Below are 18,184 nucleotides of genomic sequence, written 5' to 3' on the forward strand. Positions count from 1 at the left end.
ATAGACCAATTAGCAAGACTAATAAAGAAGAAAAGAGAGAAGAATCAAATAGATGCACAATAAAAAATGATAAAGGATATCACCACCGACCCCACAGAAATACAAACTACCATCAGAGATTATTATAAACACCTCTTATGCAAATAAACTAGAAAACCTAGAAGAAATGGATAATTTTCTGACACTTACACTCTCCTAAAGACTAAACCAGGAAGAAGTTGAACTCCCTGAATAGACCAATAGCAGGCTCTTGAAAATTGAGGTAATAACTACAGTCTACCAACCAAAAAAAGTCCAGGACCAGACAGATTCACAGCGGAATTCTACCTTTCAGAGGTACAACGAGGAGTTGGTACCATTCCTTCTGAAACTATTCCAATCAATAGAAAAGAGGGAATCCTCCCTAACTCATTTTACGAGGCCATCATCATCTTGATACCAAAGCCTAATAGAGATGGCTAACAAAAAAAGAGAATTTTTAGACCAATATCCCTGATGAACACCGGGATGCAAAATCCTCAATAAAATACTGGGAAACTGAATCCAGCAGCACATAAAAGCTATCCATCATGATCAAGGGCTTCATCCCTGGGATGGAAGGCTGGTTCAACATTCAGAAATCAGTAAACGTAATCCAGCATATAAACAGAACCAAAGACAAAACCACACGCATTATTCAATAGATGCAGAAAAGGCCTTGACAAAATTCAACAGCCCTTCATAAAACTTCAATAAATTAGGTGGACAGGGGATATCTCAAAATAATAAGAGCTATTTATAAAACCCACAGCCAATATCATACTGAATGGGCAAAACTGAAGCATCTTTGAAAACTGGCACAAGACAGGGATGCCCTCTCACCACTCCTATTCAACATAGTGTTGGACGTTCTGGCTAGGGCAATCAGGCAAGAGAAAGAAATCAAGGGTATTCGGTTAGGAAAAGAAGAAGTCAATTGTCCTCATTTGCAGATTATTTATGATTGTGTATTTAGAAAACCCATCATCTCAGCCCAAAATCTCCTTAAGCTGATAAGCAACTCAGCAAAGTCTCAGATACAAAATCGACGCGGCAAAAATCACAAGCATTCTATACACCAGTAACAGACAAACAGAGAGCCAAATCATGAGTGAACTCCTATTCACAATAGCTTCAAAGACAAAATACCTAGGAATCCAACTTACAAGGGAAGTAAAGGACCCTTCAAGGAGAACTACAAACCACTGCTCAGTGAAATAAAAGAGGACACAAACAAAAGAACATACCATGCTCATGGATAGGAAGAATCAATATTGTGAAAAAATGGCCATACTCGCCCAAGGTAATTTAGATTCAATGCCATCTCCCATTAAGCTACCAATGACTTTCTTCACAGAATTGGAAAAACTGCTTTAAAGTTCATGTGGAACCAAAAGACCCCACATTGCCAAGGCAATCCTAAGTCAAAAGAACAAAGCTGGAGGCATCACGCTACTCCGACTTCAACTATACCACAAGGCTACAGTAACTAAAACAGCATGGTACTGGTACCAAAACAGAGATATAGACCAATGGAACAGAACAGAGCCTCAGAAATAATACCACACATCTACAGCCATCTGATCTTGACAAAACCTGAGAAAACAAGAAATAGGGAAAGGATTCCCTATTTAATAAATAGTGCTGGGAAAATTGGCTACTATAAGTAGAAAGCTGAAACTGATCTTTTCCTTACTCCCATAATGAAAATTAATTCAAGATGGATTAGAGACTTAAATGTGCCAGGACCTAAAACCATAAAAATCCTATAAGAAAAAACCTTAAGTGATACCATTCAGACATAGGCATGGGCAAGGACTTTCATGTTCAAAACACCAAAAAGCAATGGCAACAAAAAGCCAAAATTGACAAATGGGATCTCATTAAACTAAAGAGCTGCACAGCAAAGAAACTACCATCAGAGTGAACAGGCAACCCACAGAACGGGAGAAAATTTTGCAATCCACTCATCTGGACAAAGGGCTAATATCCAGAACCTATAAAAGAACTCAGTCAAATTTAAAAGAAAAATAAACAACCCCATCAAAAAGTGGGCAAAGGATATGAACAGACATTTCTCAAAAGAAGACATTCATACAGCCAACAGACACATGAAAAATGCTCACCATCACTGGAATGCAAATCAAAACCACAATGAGATACCATCTCACACCAGTTAGAATGGCAATCATTAAAAATCAGGAGATAACAGGTGCTGGAGAGGATGTGGAGAAATAGGAACACTTCTACACTGTTGGGATCGTAAACTAGTTCAATCATTGTGGAAGACAGTGTGGTGATTCTCAAGGATCTAGAACTAGAAATACCATTTGACCCAGCCATCCCATTACTGGGGATATCTAAAGGATTATAAGTCATGCTGCTATAAAGACACATGCACACGTATGTTTATTGCAGCACTATTCACAATAGCAAAGACTTGGAATCAACCCAAATTTCCATCAGTGACAGACTGGATTAAGAAAATGTGGTACATATACACCATGGAATACTATGCAGCCATAAAAAAGGATGAGTTTGTGGCCTTTAGGACATGGATGCAGTTGAAACCATCATTCTCAGCAAACTATTGCAAGAACAGAAAAACCAATACCGATGTTCTCACTCATAGGTGGGAACTGAATGAATGAGATCACTTGGACACAGGAAGGTATCATCACACACTGGGTCCAATTGTGGGAGGGGAGGGATAGCATTAGGAGATATACCTAATGTAAATGATGAGTTAATGGGTGCAGCACACCAACATGGCATATGTATACATATGTAACAAACCTTCACGTTGTGCCCGTGTGCCCTAGAAGTTAAAGTATAATAATAAAAAAAAATCATGACGCTATCTACAAAAAAAAAAAAAAAAAAAAATGTGAAAAATAAGTTTATAGCTATCGTTTCAAAAATAGCACTATACTTTTCATTTATAAAATTGGTATGAATGATTCTGTTCCTCCAAAATTCATGTTGAAACTTAATCCCCAATGCAACAGCATTAAGAGATGGAGCCTCTGGGAGGTGAGTAGGCTGTGAGGGCTCCACGATCATGGAAGTGTAGTAGCATCTGTATAATTGGGATTGAGGGAGAAAGTTTGTCCCTTTTTGCCCTTCTGTCCCTTCTGCTATGTGAAGACAGCGTTCATCCACTCCAGAGGATGCAACAACAAGGAACCATATTGGAAGCAGAAAGTAAACCTTCACCAGACATCAAATCTACTAGCACTTTGATCTTGAACTTCTCAGATTTCAGAATTGTGAGAAATAAATTTCTGTTGTTTACAAACTGCCTACTCTGTGGCATTTGGTTTCTGTGGATATGTTTTGAAATGACTGGAGAAGAAGTGAGCAAAAGAGTTGGCCTAATTATCTTCTCCATTTATTTGGATTTAAAAAGTGGTTAAATCCACTTTTTAATTTTTTAATTATAATATAATTTTTAATTTTAATCCACTTTTTAATTTTTGCTGATTGCCTTGATTAAGACCATCCTGTCTAAGACGGTGAAACCCCATCTGTACTAAAAATACAAAAAATTAGCTGGGCGTGGTGGCAAGTGCCTGTAGTCCCAGCTACTCTTTCTATATCCAAAAGATATAGAACTGTAATAAAATGAGAGATGCATATACACATTCATAGCCGCAAAGCAGAACAGCTTGTAAAATACAATTTTATCACATAACCTGCTGTAGATAATGATACATCAACATCTTAAATATTATCAATCTAGTAAAATATGCAGTTCGGGAGGCTGAGGCAGGAGAATGGCATGAACCCAGGAGGCGGAGCTTGCAGTGAGCTGAGATGGCGCCACTGCACTCCAGCCTGGGAGACAGAGCAACACTCCATCTCAAAAAAAAAAAAAAAAAACAACAAAATTATACCTTAAAAGTGAGGGGCGTAAAGGGATGTAAGTGATAAATTTGACTTCACAAAAATTTAAAACTTTGCTCTGTGAAAGATCCTGTTAAGAGGATAAAGAGACAAGCTATCCAACGAAGAACTAGTATCTGGAATATATAAAGAACTCTCAAAACTCAACAGCAAAAAAAAAAAAAAAAAAAAAAAAAGGTCTGATCAGAAAAATGGACAAAAAACATGAAAAGAAATTTTAGACATTAGGGAAACACAAATTAAAACCACAATGCTACAGACCCATTAGAATGACTAAAATAAAAAGTCTTGATAATACCAAATGCTGGTGAGGATGTGGAGAGACTAGATCACTCATACATTGCTGGTGGAGATGTAAAATGGCATAGTCATCCTGAAAACAGTTTGAGAGTAGTTTTTCTAAATAAAACCAAATTAGCAATTACTATATAACCCAGCAACTACATTTTTAGAAATTTATCCCAGAGAAATAAACACATGTTCGCACTCAAACCTGTAGACTGATAGGTTGCTTATAGCAGCTTTATTTGTAATAGCCCCAATAGGATCAACCCAGACATACCTCAATGGGTGAATGGTTAAACAAAGTGTGCTACATTCATACCATGAAATTACTATTCAGCAATAAAAAAGAATGAAGTATTGATATACAAAACAACTTAAATGAATCTTCAGATAATTATGCTGATTGACAAAAGCCAATATCCAAATGGTTAAAAACTATATGAATCTATTTATATAACATTCTTGAAATGACAAAATTATAGAAAGGGAGATGAGACTAATAGTTTCTAGGAAACAGGGAAAGGAGCATGGTTGTTATAAAGACAACATGAAGGATTCTTATGGTAATGGAATTGTTCTGTATCTTTTTTTTTTTTTTTTTTTTTTTGAGATGAAGTCTTGCCCTGTTGCCCAGGCCAGGGTGCAATGGCACGGTCTCGGCTCACTGCAACCTCCGCCTCCTGGGTTCAAATGATTCTCCTGCCTCAGAGTCCTGAGTAGCTGGGATTACAGGCACCTGCCACGACGCCCAGCCATTTTTTGTATTTTTAGTAGAGATGGGGTTTCACCATGTTGGCAAGGCTGGTTTCGAACTCCTGACCCCATGATTTGCCCGCCTCGCCTCCCAAAGTTGTTCTTTATCTTGAATGTATTAATGTCAATATCCTGGTTGATAGGTAGTGCTAATGTTTTACAAGATGTTTCCACTGGGGGAAACTGGGTTAAGGATACACAGAATCTCCCTGTACTATTTCTCATGGTTGCTTGCGAACCTATAATTACCTTAAAATAAAATTTTAATTCAAAAACCAGTATAATTCATGGTTAAAATTCCAGGCTCTTGAGACAGACTACCTGGGTTCAAATTCTGACTACAAATTCCAATTCCTAGTAGTGTCATCATAGGCAAATTTATTTATTCTCTCTGTACCTTAATTTCCTCGTCTTTAAAATAAGAATACTAGAATTAACATCATAAGGACTCACTTACCACAGCTTAAATAAATTAATGTTTGTGAAGTACATAGGACAGTGCTTCTTACAGATTTATACTCAATAAGTGTCAGCTATATGTGCCATGATTATAATGGTTATATATGTTTATGCATATAAATGAATGGATATTAAAAATTTTTGAAAAGCTTTCATGGGATGGGTACATACCAACTATAAGAGTTACTTTTTGTGGTAGAAACTGGACTGACATGAAAGATAAAACTTTATTTGTGCATATTTTATATAAAAATTACATATATAATGCAAATATGGCAAAGTATTCAGCAAAAAAAATACTGGTTTTAGTTATTTATCTTTTTTATATGATTATATAATTTAGAAATTTAAGTTTTGTTCTTGAAAAACAGGTAAATATATCTTATCTTTGGCATAAATATTATATATTGTGTATGTGTTTCAATTTATTTTATATTTTATATTTGTCTTAGGACATCATGTAATGCATAAAAAACACATTTTTATAAACTCATTGCATGATTAAGTCTTTAACATTTTCCAGAAATAAACTCTTTTCATTGCATTCTCTTGATTTTCCATTACTTTATAACACAGAGTATATTAAATCTAATTTTACTTTTTATTAATGACTGAAGAAACATTATTAAGTAGATTTATTTTATAGCTATAAATTAGTAGTATTCCCTGACCCCGAATTATTAAAATTTTTTGAGTTTAAATTACTCTCTGAATTATCCCAATTGTAATGATTTTTGACATAGTTGTTGAAATCTGATTTCTCCATCTTTGTCAGCTGTCACCCTCAATTGAAGGCATCTCTCGGTTTCTCTCGGTTTTTTCTTTCATCTACAGCTATAATATTTCCCTTATAATAGCCAGATATTAAAGTTGAAAATAATAAGAAAATAAACAAACCAACAACCCTATTTAATATTTTAGACATTTTTCTGAATTAATGGCCTGACTGCACTTGTATATATCTTTTTTTTTCTGGAAAAATGTTTCATAAAATTAATTATTACTGTGGTCTCTGAATGCGTCCCCCAAAATTCATATGTTAAAATTTAATCACTAATGTAATAGTATTAAAAGATGCCTTTGGGAGATGATTAAGTGATGATGGCTCCGCCCTCATGAATGAATTGGTGCTCTTATAAAACAGTCTTCAGAGAGCTGCCTGACTTTTATGTTCTTTCTGTCATGTAAGTACACAGCATTTGTCCCCTCTGGAGGGCACAGCAGCAAGGTGCTATCTCAGAAGCAGAGAGAAGCCCTTACCAGACACCAAATCTGTGGGCGCCCTTATTCTTGCACTTCCAGCCTCCAGAACTGTGAGAAATAAATTTCTGTTCTTTATAAATTACCCAGTCCCAGGTATTTTCTTATAGTAGCAGGAGTGGACTAAGACAGTTATGCTTATTCTTTCACCTTCTATACATTTATTTCACTAACTGCCATTTAAGTGAAATCAATAACTGTCTTCATCAACCATGGTCAATATCATTAACATTTTTTTGCAGACCTAAGTCAAATTCAGAGTACCATTTACTAAAATATGATATTTTAGTTACTTAATGTGTATTTTTTCAAAAATTGTTAACAACACAAGTAAACCTTAAATGAATGATAACCTACTCATGCTAGCCCATATATAATGTGTTAATGTATTAGTAATATCATTGTCCTTTTTGATCAAATTCTTTCCTGTTTAAACAATATGTATAGGGTGTCTAGTTAAGACCAGGCATTTTTATAGGCACGAAATGTACAGAAATAATTCACATGATCCCTGAAATTCACGTGGTTACCATTTTGGACATCAAGTCTCATAAGCATTGCTTATTTTAAACTGATAAACAAATGGGAAAGTACAATTATATTTATTGTTGAACTTAAAATGCTAAAATTATTATTACACATCTCATTTTAAAATAACATAAATTTTAGATAATATATTCTGATTATGTCAGAGTGTTGTCAGAAAAGGCAAGTACAAAGAGGTAGAGAATAAAATAGTGGTTACTGGGGACAATCATAAGGGGAGAAAATGGGGAGATGTAGGTTGAAGGACGCAAAGTAGTAGATACATAGGATGAACACATCTAGAGATCTAATGTATAATATGAGGGCCATAGACTATAGTTAATAATATTATATTGTATTTGGGATTTCTGCAAAAAGAGTATATTTTAGGTGCTCTTGCCACACAAAAAAATGGGAAACTATGTGAGGTGATGTATATGTTAATTTGCTTCATCTACATGTATATCAAAACATCACGTGGTACACCTTAAATATGCACAATAAAAGTTTAAAAAGAGAAGACAATAGAAATAAATGTATTTAAGATCAAACCATGCATAATCTATTGTGTTAGTTATAAGAATCTCCCTATGTTGCCGGCGCGGTGGCTCACACCTGTAATCCCAGCGCTTTGGGAGGCCGAGGCGGGCAGATGATCTGAGGTTGGGAGTTAGAGACCAGCCTGACCAACATGGAGAAACCCCGTCTATACTAAAAATACAAAAAATTAGCCGGGCATGGTGGCACATGCCTGTAATCCCAGCTATGCCAGAAGCTGAGGCAGGAGAATCGCTTGAACCCGGGAGGCGGAGGTTGCAGTAAGTTGAGATCGTGCCATTGCACTACAGCCTGGACAACATCTCGGGAAAAAAAAAAAAAAAAAGAACCTCCCTATGTTTAATAAGTAGTAAAAGAAAAGAAGATTTTTAAATGTAACAGTTTATTAATGCAATCTGGCAAATCAGGGTTGTTACAATAAATATATTTTACTTACTTATGTTATTAAATGTTTCTTTCAGAAATGTAAATTGCTCACTTAGTATATAAAATAACCCACTGGCCTTGTATTCATTTGATCTGCACTATCTTTATCTCTATCTGTTACATATAAGTCTATCATCTCTCCCTCTCTCATATATATATATATAAATTCTATTGTTTAGAAAACCTCAGTCTCCAGTGATGATGAGCATTTTTTCATGTGTCTGTTGGCTGTATGAATGTCTTCTTTTGAGAAATGTCTGTTCATATCCTTTGCCCACTGAGAAATGCAAATCAAAACCACAATGAGATACCATCTCACACCAGTTAGAATGGCGATCATTAAAAAGTCAGGAAACAACAGGTGCTGGAGAGGATGTGGAGAAATAGGAACACTTTTACACTGTTGGTGGGATTGTAAACTAGTTCAACCATTATGGAAAACAGTATGGCGATTCCTCAAGGATCTAGAACTAGATGTACCATATGACCCAGCCATCCCATTACTGGGTATATACCCAAAGGATTATAAATTATGCTGCTATAAAGACACATGCACACGTATGTTTATTGCAGCACTATTCACAATAGCAAAGACTTGGAATCAACCCAAATGTCCATCAGTGACAGATTGGATTAAGAAAATGTGGCACATATACACCATGGAATACTATGCAGCCATAAAAAAGGATGAGTTTGTGTCCTTTGTAGGGACATGGATGCAGCTGGAAACCATCATTCTTAGCAAACTATCACAAGAACAGAAAACCAAACACCGCATGTTCTCACTCATAGGTGGGAACTGAACAATGAGATCACTTGGACTCGGGAAGGGGAACATCACACACCGGGGCCTATCATGAGGAGGGGGGAGGGGGGAGGGATTGCATTGGGAGTTATACCTGATGTAAATGACGAGTTGATGGGTGCAGCACACCAACAAGGCACAAGTATACATATGTAACAAACCTGCACGTTATGCACATGTACCCTACAACTTAAAGTATAATAATAATAAATAAATTTAAAAAAACAAACAAACAAACAAAAAAAGAAAACCTCAGTCTCCTAGGTCTGTCTGTTCCATTTGTAGACTTGCAAACTACAACTAAATAAAGCACGCAACCAGTAGATTTCTATTCAAACACAATATGACTCTTTGATCTTTCACACATAGTAGTGGAGAAATCCACTGCTTAAGGAATTTTATTATGATAAAGTACGTATTATGTTAGAAGAATGTGAATGGTACTTTAGGTTAACAAAAGGAGAATAGTTAATCTGACTTCCAGGAGTTATGGAAGTCTACCTGGAGGAAATAATTTTTGAGTTAGGTCTCAAAAGTTGATAATGAATTAATCAGGAAAAAGACAGGGCGCTTCTAAAAAAAGGAAATTTAGGAGAAGGGACACACAGATATGAAGCTGCTGGTTATCAAGGTCTAAAGCAGTTCAGTATTTCAGCACACAAAAATAAGTGCTGAAAAGTTGCAAGAAATAAAGTTGGAGTGAAAAAAACAAAAAGCGTTTCTGATTACCTAAGACTTTTTACATCATGGCAAGTACTTTCCTTTTATGTTTTGAAGAAAAAAAAAAAACCACCGAATGTTTTTAAGTATAAAAGAAGCCTGGTTAATTTGAATTCCACATAAATCACTTTGAGAGTGGAATAGCAGGATGGATTTGCAAAACACCACACTGGAACAAGAGATCATTTTGAGGGCCACTGAAATAATTCAAGCTAGAGTTGATAATGACTAGAACAGTAGTGTTTGAAGATGAAAGAGTAGATTCCAGAAATATTTGGGCAATAATATTGATAGAACTTGATGATTAGTAAAGAATAAGAGAAACAGAGTAGTTCTGTTGGTTATCCTAATAAATTACCCAAAACTTAGCAGCTATGAAACAGCAATAAACATTTATTATCCCGTACAGTTTCTGTAGGTCTGGATTCTAGAGCAGCTTACCTGGGTGGCTTTGGCCTGAATCTTCTCATATGGTCGCAATCATGATGTCAACTAGTGCCACATATCAGCTGGCTTGACTGGAGTTGAAGGATCTGCTTCCAAAATAACTAATTCACATAGCTGTTAGCAAGACCTTCAGTTCCTTGCTGGTTATGGCAGGAGAACTAATTTCCTTGCCAACGAATAGATCCATAGTGTTGCTTGAGTGTTTTTATGAAATGGCAACTGGCTTTGCCTACAACCCATGATTCAAGAAGGAAAAGGCATAAGCTGGAATCCGTTTTACAATCTAGCCTTGAAATCATTTGTGCAATATCTTACTGGTTATACAGGTGGGAGGTGGCTACACACAGCATGAATAACATGAGGCAAGACTCTTTGCAGACGCAATGGTCAGTAATGAACCACACATTTTTGTCTTGGGTGTTTAGGTGGATTATGGTGACATCAACAAGATAATCAACAGAACGGGGCAGGGATATTGTGGTTGGTTGTTTGGTTTAGTGTCTCTCTGTGTGTGTTTCTGGAAAGTATAAGGTAATAAGTTAGATTTTTGAAATTATCCAACAAATGCCTAGTTATATGCTTAGGAAATGTAAGAATACATTTAGTGATGGAAAAATTAATTCGGATACCATCGGCATTTAAATGGAACATAAGATCTTAAGTTTAGCTGAATACTTCCAAGTAGAGCATAAAAATAAGATGTGAGAAAATAACATTGTTTTAAAAAATTGAGCATGAAAAGAATTAAGCCAAATGATTGGGGGTAGAAACAAAAAAGAGCACTGTAGAAATAAATGAAATACAAAAATTATGAAAAAGAGTTGTCAGCGGTGTCAAAGAAAGCAGAAGTATCCAGTGAACTAAAATATACCCACTGGATTTGGCAATACATATGCTATTAATAATATTGTCAGAGCAATTTCAAATTTGGGAATGTGGGAACAGAAAACAGATAATAGAGGGTTAGGTACAGGTAAATCAAATAAAACTGTGCATAATTATGTATCAGTTATGTTCCAGTCTGGAATCAGAGATCCTTCAGAATACTTAAGACAGAAGAAATTTAATATTGGAAATTGATTATATAGGCGAAGGAATTGCTAAAAAAACAAACAGGAAACTATGAGGGAAATCAGAGATTAGCCATCTCAAAAGCTACTACAACACCTTTGTTGAGGAGATAAAGAGGTTGCGGTTACCAAAGCCCAGTAACCAGGATCTCCTGGAGGAATTTTGAATCATTTTTTGTAGGAACTGCAGCCATAGAGAAGCAGCTAGTGTTGAACATGCCTCATTGGCAGATTGTGAAAAATACCATTTCTTCTCCCTTCGTTCTTCTTTCTTCTGATAGTGTCTCCAACTGGCAAACTATAGTTAAAATCAGCTGACCCACGAATCTGGGAGAAGTATTTCTCCTGGGGTTAGCCCCCATGTGATACAAAATTGGAAAGGGAGAAAAATATATATGAGAACAAACAGAGGAGCAACTGACAAAACTTTATTTTTAGCTAGCCAACCTTGTAAAGACAGACCAAATTGGAAGCTCCATGTGAGAAACTTAGTAGAACTTTAATGCATAATGAAAAATAAATTTCACTGAAAATATTTCAAAGACCAAGGCCTATGCCCTAGGTAAAACACCTATAAACTGAAGAGCTTTTATCTCAGCACATTCAATGTAGAAAGATTTAGCCTGACTTGAAATAATTGGGCTTGATATTATCTCTCATAATAATGGAAAGCATTAAGAATTCCCTGCACAGAATACATTCATGAAAGATTTAGAACTCATTTTATTTCTAATTAAATATTGCCTTTCTTTTTGATTCAGTGAATTTTTTATTTTAAAGATATAGAACTGTAATAAAATGAGATATATATACACATTCATAGCCATAAAACAGAACAGCTTGTAAAATACAATTTTATCACATAACCTGTTGTAGATAATGATCCATCAACATCTTAAATATTATCAATCTAGTAAAATACACAGCAGTGTACAACTGTAGTGGTCATTGTTGAAGGTCTCATAGCATGCATTACCCTCTACCTGAATCAAGACAGAATCTTGATTTAGATCAAACATTTAATAATCTTACATCTACACTTCATTTTTGTTTTTTTTTTGAGATGGACTCTTGCTCTGTCACCCAGGCTAGAGTGCAGTGGCACAGTCTCAGTTCACTGTAACCTCCGTCTCTCAGGTTCAAGCGATTCTTCTGTCTCAGCCTCCCAAGTAGCTGGGAATACAGGTGTGTGCCAATACTCCTGGCTATTTTTTTCTATTTTTAGTAGAGACAGGGTTTCACCATTTTGGTCAGGCTGGTCACGAACTCCTGATCTCAAGTAATCCACCTACCTCGGCCTCCCAAAGTGCTGGGATTACAGGCATGAGGCACCGTGCCCAGCCTATTTTATTTTTAATGATGAATAATATACATATTTACGGGTACACTCTGATGTTTTGATATATGTATATATTGTGGAAAAATTAAATCAAGATAATTAATATTCTATCATCTCACCTACTTCTCATTTTTTGTGGTGAGAACATTTAAAATCTATTCTTTTAGCAATTTTGAATTATACAATACGTTATTATTAACTATAGTTACCATGCTGTGCAATATATCCCTAAACTCTTTTGGTAAATATAATGAAAGGTGCTGGCCCTTTTCTAAGTAGGAAAAATATATAATACATCGATACACACAACAACTTGTATACAATATTGGATTCTCAGACTGAGTAATGTCAATAGGGTATCATTTATTCAATATCAAGATACAATTTAAGAGAAAAAATCACTAGAGTTAATGAACATCATTCAAAAAATTTTAAATAGGTCTAACAGATATCCCTATTCTTCAGTGAGGGAAAATTTATCATCAGGTTCTTGGTTTGAGACATTGGCTTGGAGAAATGAAATGTTAGCTCAGAAATGATGACTATAAGCTCATTCATTCCAGTATCCCTGAACATGTGACTTGTATAAGTTTTGTAACTGATTTTAATGCTGGATTTGTTTTAATTTTGCATATTCAATGTTAGAACTTTTCAAAGATACATTGTATATATTAATATATGATTTATGTAAAAGAGTCTATACTTAAATACCCTGAGGGAGGGGAGAATTAATTTGCATTCATCACACCTAAGACAAATAGTTTGAGTTACTTTTGGAAATACTGTATCATACATTTGTTCAAGTTTCTGATAATAAAACTGCACATGGATACAGACACTAAGGCCAGATTAACAAAATGAAAGACACATAATTGAATTGTGAGCATGTTGCAAACTTAAAGTTTGACATCTACAACAAAAATTAGGAGAATTTGATAAATTTTCTCTTCGATATCCAATAAATGTTTGTTTTATAGGTGAACGCACTGACTGTTATAGACAGAACTCCTTTTATAAGGTGACCAGCAATAAAAATTAGCATATATATTCAGACCACATTGGACATTTTTATTGCCCAAACCCTCCTTCTAAGTCTTTGAATCACCCATTATGTTTTCATATATAATTTTATACCAGCACGATGTTATACTATTTTAAGAAACCAAACCTTTTGGCTTTGTAATCTATAATGAGTCAAAATGTATTAAGGAAACAAAAGCTTTCCCTTGTGATAAAGAATTGTCTGCTGCTTCTCTGGTGTTGTTATGTAACAAGAACACGAATAATAAAAACATTAATAAATCTGACTAATTTATTTATAGTGCATTAACAACTGGACAATTGAAGGTAAACACATAAATCAGGAAAAGTGTCCTCTAGCTATTTTCTCTATAGACTAGCATTCCTTTTTTTTTTTTTTTTAATTTAAAAAATTGTATTGCTCAGAACCTTCACTCCTTGGGCAATGGCAAGAGCTTCGGAGACCAGCCCTTGGGGACAGAGTCAGAGGCACTGGGTGGAAAAAAGAGCGAGCGTGTGGCACATTTGGTCCATTGTCATGTGTAGGTATGGCAGAGGGAGGGGGGACTCTAGATGGCCCTGCATCTAGGGCCTTCTAGGGGCCCAGATATGCCTCCTTGGGCAAGGCTCACATGCCAAAGCAAAGCAGATGAGGCCAGCCTGGCTTGGGGTGAGGGCTCAGTGCCTCTTAGCCTTGCCCTGGGGTTCTTGGACCTTCCGGAAACTGAGACACATCAGGCCCACGTTGATGGCATAGGTGGTGATGCAAACGATGCAGAAATCATAGAGCACGAAGAACAGAATCCAGGCCAGGTAGACAGAACCAGCCAGAGACAGCAGGGAGCTCAGCAGCAGCAGGACAAAGGCCCAGCGCGTCCACGGGCAATTTAACAGCTGTAGTGTGTAGAAGATGCAAGGGAATATGTTATTGTATTGATTGAGGATGCTGTCCTGTCCCAGCACGTGCTGCACCAACCCGAAGCCCCTGCCCTACCTGGAGGAGATGATGCACGGGACAGCTAATGGCGGTGCCCATGTCGCAGAGAGCGCGGTAATCCCGGCCCAGGGCGCGCGCGGCCTTCACGTGCAGCGCGTAGAGCGATAGCACTAAGTCAGCCAGGCAGAGCGCGAGCCGCACCCAGCCAGGGTTCCCCCCAGTACTCCCCATATCTCCAGGTCACCCCTCGAGGTGCCCGCGGAGAAGACCAGCAGCCACGGAGCAGGGGCGGGGCAGGGCCTAGCATTCCTTTTCTTATGATTAACACATTTGTACATGAATGAGAATAGTTAAAATGTTTAGAGCTCTAAAGTATTCTTATTCGATGCTGAAGTTTAAGTTTTTGGTATTAGACTGCCTATTTACAGGGAATTTTTAAATGGAGAAGGAATAATTTGAGCTATTCCTGGGAAAGGCTGTTAGCATTTTTTAATCGACAAATTAAAATTGTAAATATTTATGATATAGAAAATAATGTTTGGACATATGTATACATTGTAAAGTGATTAAACTAAGCTAATTAATATAATCATTACTCACATATTTATCATTTATTGTGGTTAGAACATTTGAAATCTACTGTGGTAGCAATTTTTAAGTATATAATACATTGTTATTAATTATAATCACCGTGTTGTATGATAGATCTCCTGAATTTATTCCTCCCATCTAACAAATTTTGTATCCTTTGACCAACATCTCCCCAATACTCGCCTCATCGTTAGCCTTGGGTAACCACTATTCTACTTGCTACAGCTGAGTTCAACCTTTTTAGATTTCACATATAGGTGAGATTATGTAGTATTTGTCGTTCTGTGCCTGCCTTATTTCGCTTAGCATAAAGTTCTCCAGGTTCATTCACATTGTCACAAATGACAGGAATTCCTTATTTGTTAAGGCTGAATAGCATCCCTTTGTGTATATGTACCACATTTTCTATATTCATTCGCGCTGATGAACACTTAGGTTGAATCTGTGTCTTGGTTATTGTAAATACTGCGGCAATGAACATGGAAGTGCAGATCTCCCTTCAACACGCTGATTTCAGTTACTTTGGATATATACCCAGAATTGGAATTACTAGTCATATAGTAGGTGTATGTTTAGTTTTTTGAGGAACCTTCATGCTGTTTTTCATAATGGCTGTGCTAATTTACCTCCACATTAACAGTGTAAAGGCACATAGTATTTTTTAGCACATAGATATATTTAAGGGTGAACATGTGCTTTAAAGAGGGACACATCAAGTTTTGCTGTACATCTTAAATTCCTATAGTATGCTTGCTTGTTTATTATACAGTTAACCCTTGAACAATATGGGGGTTAGGGGCACCAAACCCCATGGTGTTAAAAATTCTGAGCATAACTTTTGATTCCCCCAAAACTTAACTGCTAATAGCCTACTGTTGACCAGAAGCCTTACTGGTAACGCAGTCAACTAACACATATTTTGTATGTTATATGTATTATATACTGTATTCTTACAATGAAATAAGCTAGAGAAAATAAAATGTTATTAAGAAAATCGTAGGGAAAAATATATTTACTATTCATTTAGTGAAGTGGATCATCACAAAGGTCTTCATAGTCAGCATCTTCATGTTGAGTAGGCTGAGGAGAAAAATGGAAAAGGAACAGTTGGTCTTGCTGCTTCACGGGTGGCAGAGGCAGAAGAAAATCCATGTATAAGTAGATCCACACAGTTCAAACCTGAGTTGTCTAAGGGTCAACTGTACAGAAAAACATATACATAAATGGTCTATTAAATAATAGAGCAAGATTATGTCTAACTATTAGCAAAATCCAAGACATGAAGATAAATCTAAAAGCATCAATTTCTACATTTCCATGTTATATGAAAAAAATTCTTACTTGTAAAAAGGGGTTAAATATTAGATGAGAGTTTAAGTCAGTGATTTTATTCTTGGGGGAATCACTGTGGAATACTAAGAAGACGTGTTTTGAAAGAGCTTAGTATCTGTGCTTCCATGAACCTCCATTTTTCATAGATTTGAGCTACCGCTATTATTTTACCATCTGATACTTTTTTGACATTCATGCAGCAAATATTTCAAATGGGACATTATGTCTTAAAAGGATAGATAGCTGAAAAAGAATATGCGATCCTCCTCTCTTCTTTTCACAGTAATCACAACTTGGCCTTTGATCTGACTTGAGATTCTTCATCTTCTCTACAACGCAGTCGGAGGAGGCTTCTTCTGTTGGAATTAAGTAGGGCAAGATGCCATGTGGTAGTAATAACTGCTTCCATCTCTCCTAATGTGGAGCCTTTAGATACCAACTATTTGATAAAGACAGATGTATAATACATTTTCTGGATTTTATCTCCATTTTTTTTTCTGTGAGTTAGCATATTTTTTTTTCTTTAAAAATTTCATGTCAGTGGACAGGAACAGAATATTTACAGAAAAATTTCAAAGAGTTTTTTTGTAAAGATACACCCTTAGTGATGAAGCGTTTGTGCCAAGAATGATAAGGGTAGTTTCCCTATTGTTCACACAGCAGGTTGTCATCTTTTTCTTCTTAATAGGGAAAGGTCTTATCCTTAGCAATGCTGCATGAGTTGTTCAGTTACTTGGCAACAATAATAAAAAAGACACAAGCAGTAAAGGGCTCATCATCAACATCATGACAAATAGTAGCGCCTCAGCTGGTTTTAATGGCCATATGGAGGCATTAAATTTCTTGTTTTCAAGTATTAAATCCATTGCATATGATCAGATTAAGCCCTGGTATGTGCAAACATTTGAAACATTTCAGCTGCTGTATTTGAACTAGTATGTAGAAAAAAGTGAATAAGTATGAGGCGCTTTCCTGAATAAGTAAAGCACCCCACAATGCACAAGACAGACATAGATTTTTTCCAATTTAAATATCAACATACATATTTCAGGCACATTCTTACAGTCATGACCAGCTAATATTATGAAGCAATATACTGTATATATGATAATGCCTGTTGTTAAGGAATTAATGAATAGAAAGAAATACTTTCTTAAGAAATACTGCCATTAATAAACAAAGAGTGAAACCCAATTAGAATGTGGGGGAAATCCAATATGTCATCCCAACACTAACAAATGAAAATACCTGTAATAAAAGTGAAAAACATAACCATACTGAATGCAGGAGGGAAAAGAACTAACCTAAATAACTTTTGAAAATGGGAAGTTGACTGAATACTGTAAGAATATAGACGAAAAGAATTGTGCACAAATGCTGTTATCTAGTCAGTAAATGCTTTTCTTATGGGGGTATTGGGGTAAGACATCCTGAAACGAATTTGTGTGTACTAGAATTGAACAAATAAGTAAATATGTAGTAGATAATAAAAACTGGGTGCCTTACTGCTGTAGAAGGCAATTACAAATAAAGAAAGGAAAAAAACTAAAATGATCCTTGTGATGTTGAATTGGAATCTGAGGTGTCAGTATGAACTCATTATGCATATACATACACAGGTATATAAAAATAGATATGTGTGCACATAGGCTAATACACAAATATTTACTAGTCCTGTCTGCTGAGAAGCCTAGAAGCAATAATGCTTCTGTAGTAATTAGCATACCTGGTGC

General features: G+C 35.9%; 1 pseudogene; it reads right to left on the bottom strand.

The window, feature by feature from the left end:
• Positions 1-14,000: 14,000 nt before the first annotated feature.
• On the bottom strand, positions 14,001-15,076 carry LOC101017025 (annotated as a pseudogene).
• Positions 15,077-18,184: the final 3,108 nt, after the last annotated feature.

The sequence above is a fragment of the Papio anubis genome, chromosome X, assembly GCF_008728515.1.
Source record: "Papio anubis isolate 15944 chromosome X, Panubis1.0, whole genome shotgun sequence".
NCBI lineage: Eukaryota > Metazoa > Chordata > Mammalia > Primates > Cercopithecidae > Papio > Papio anubis.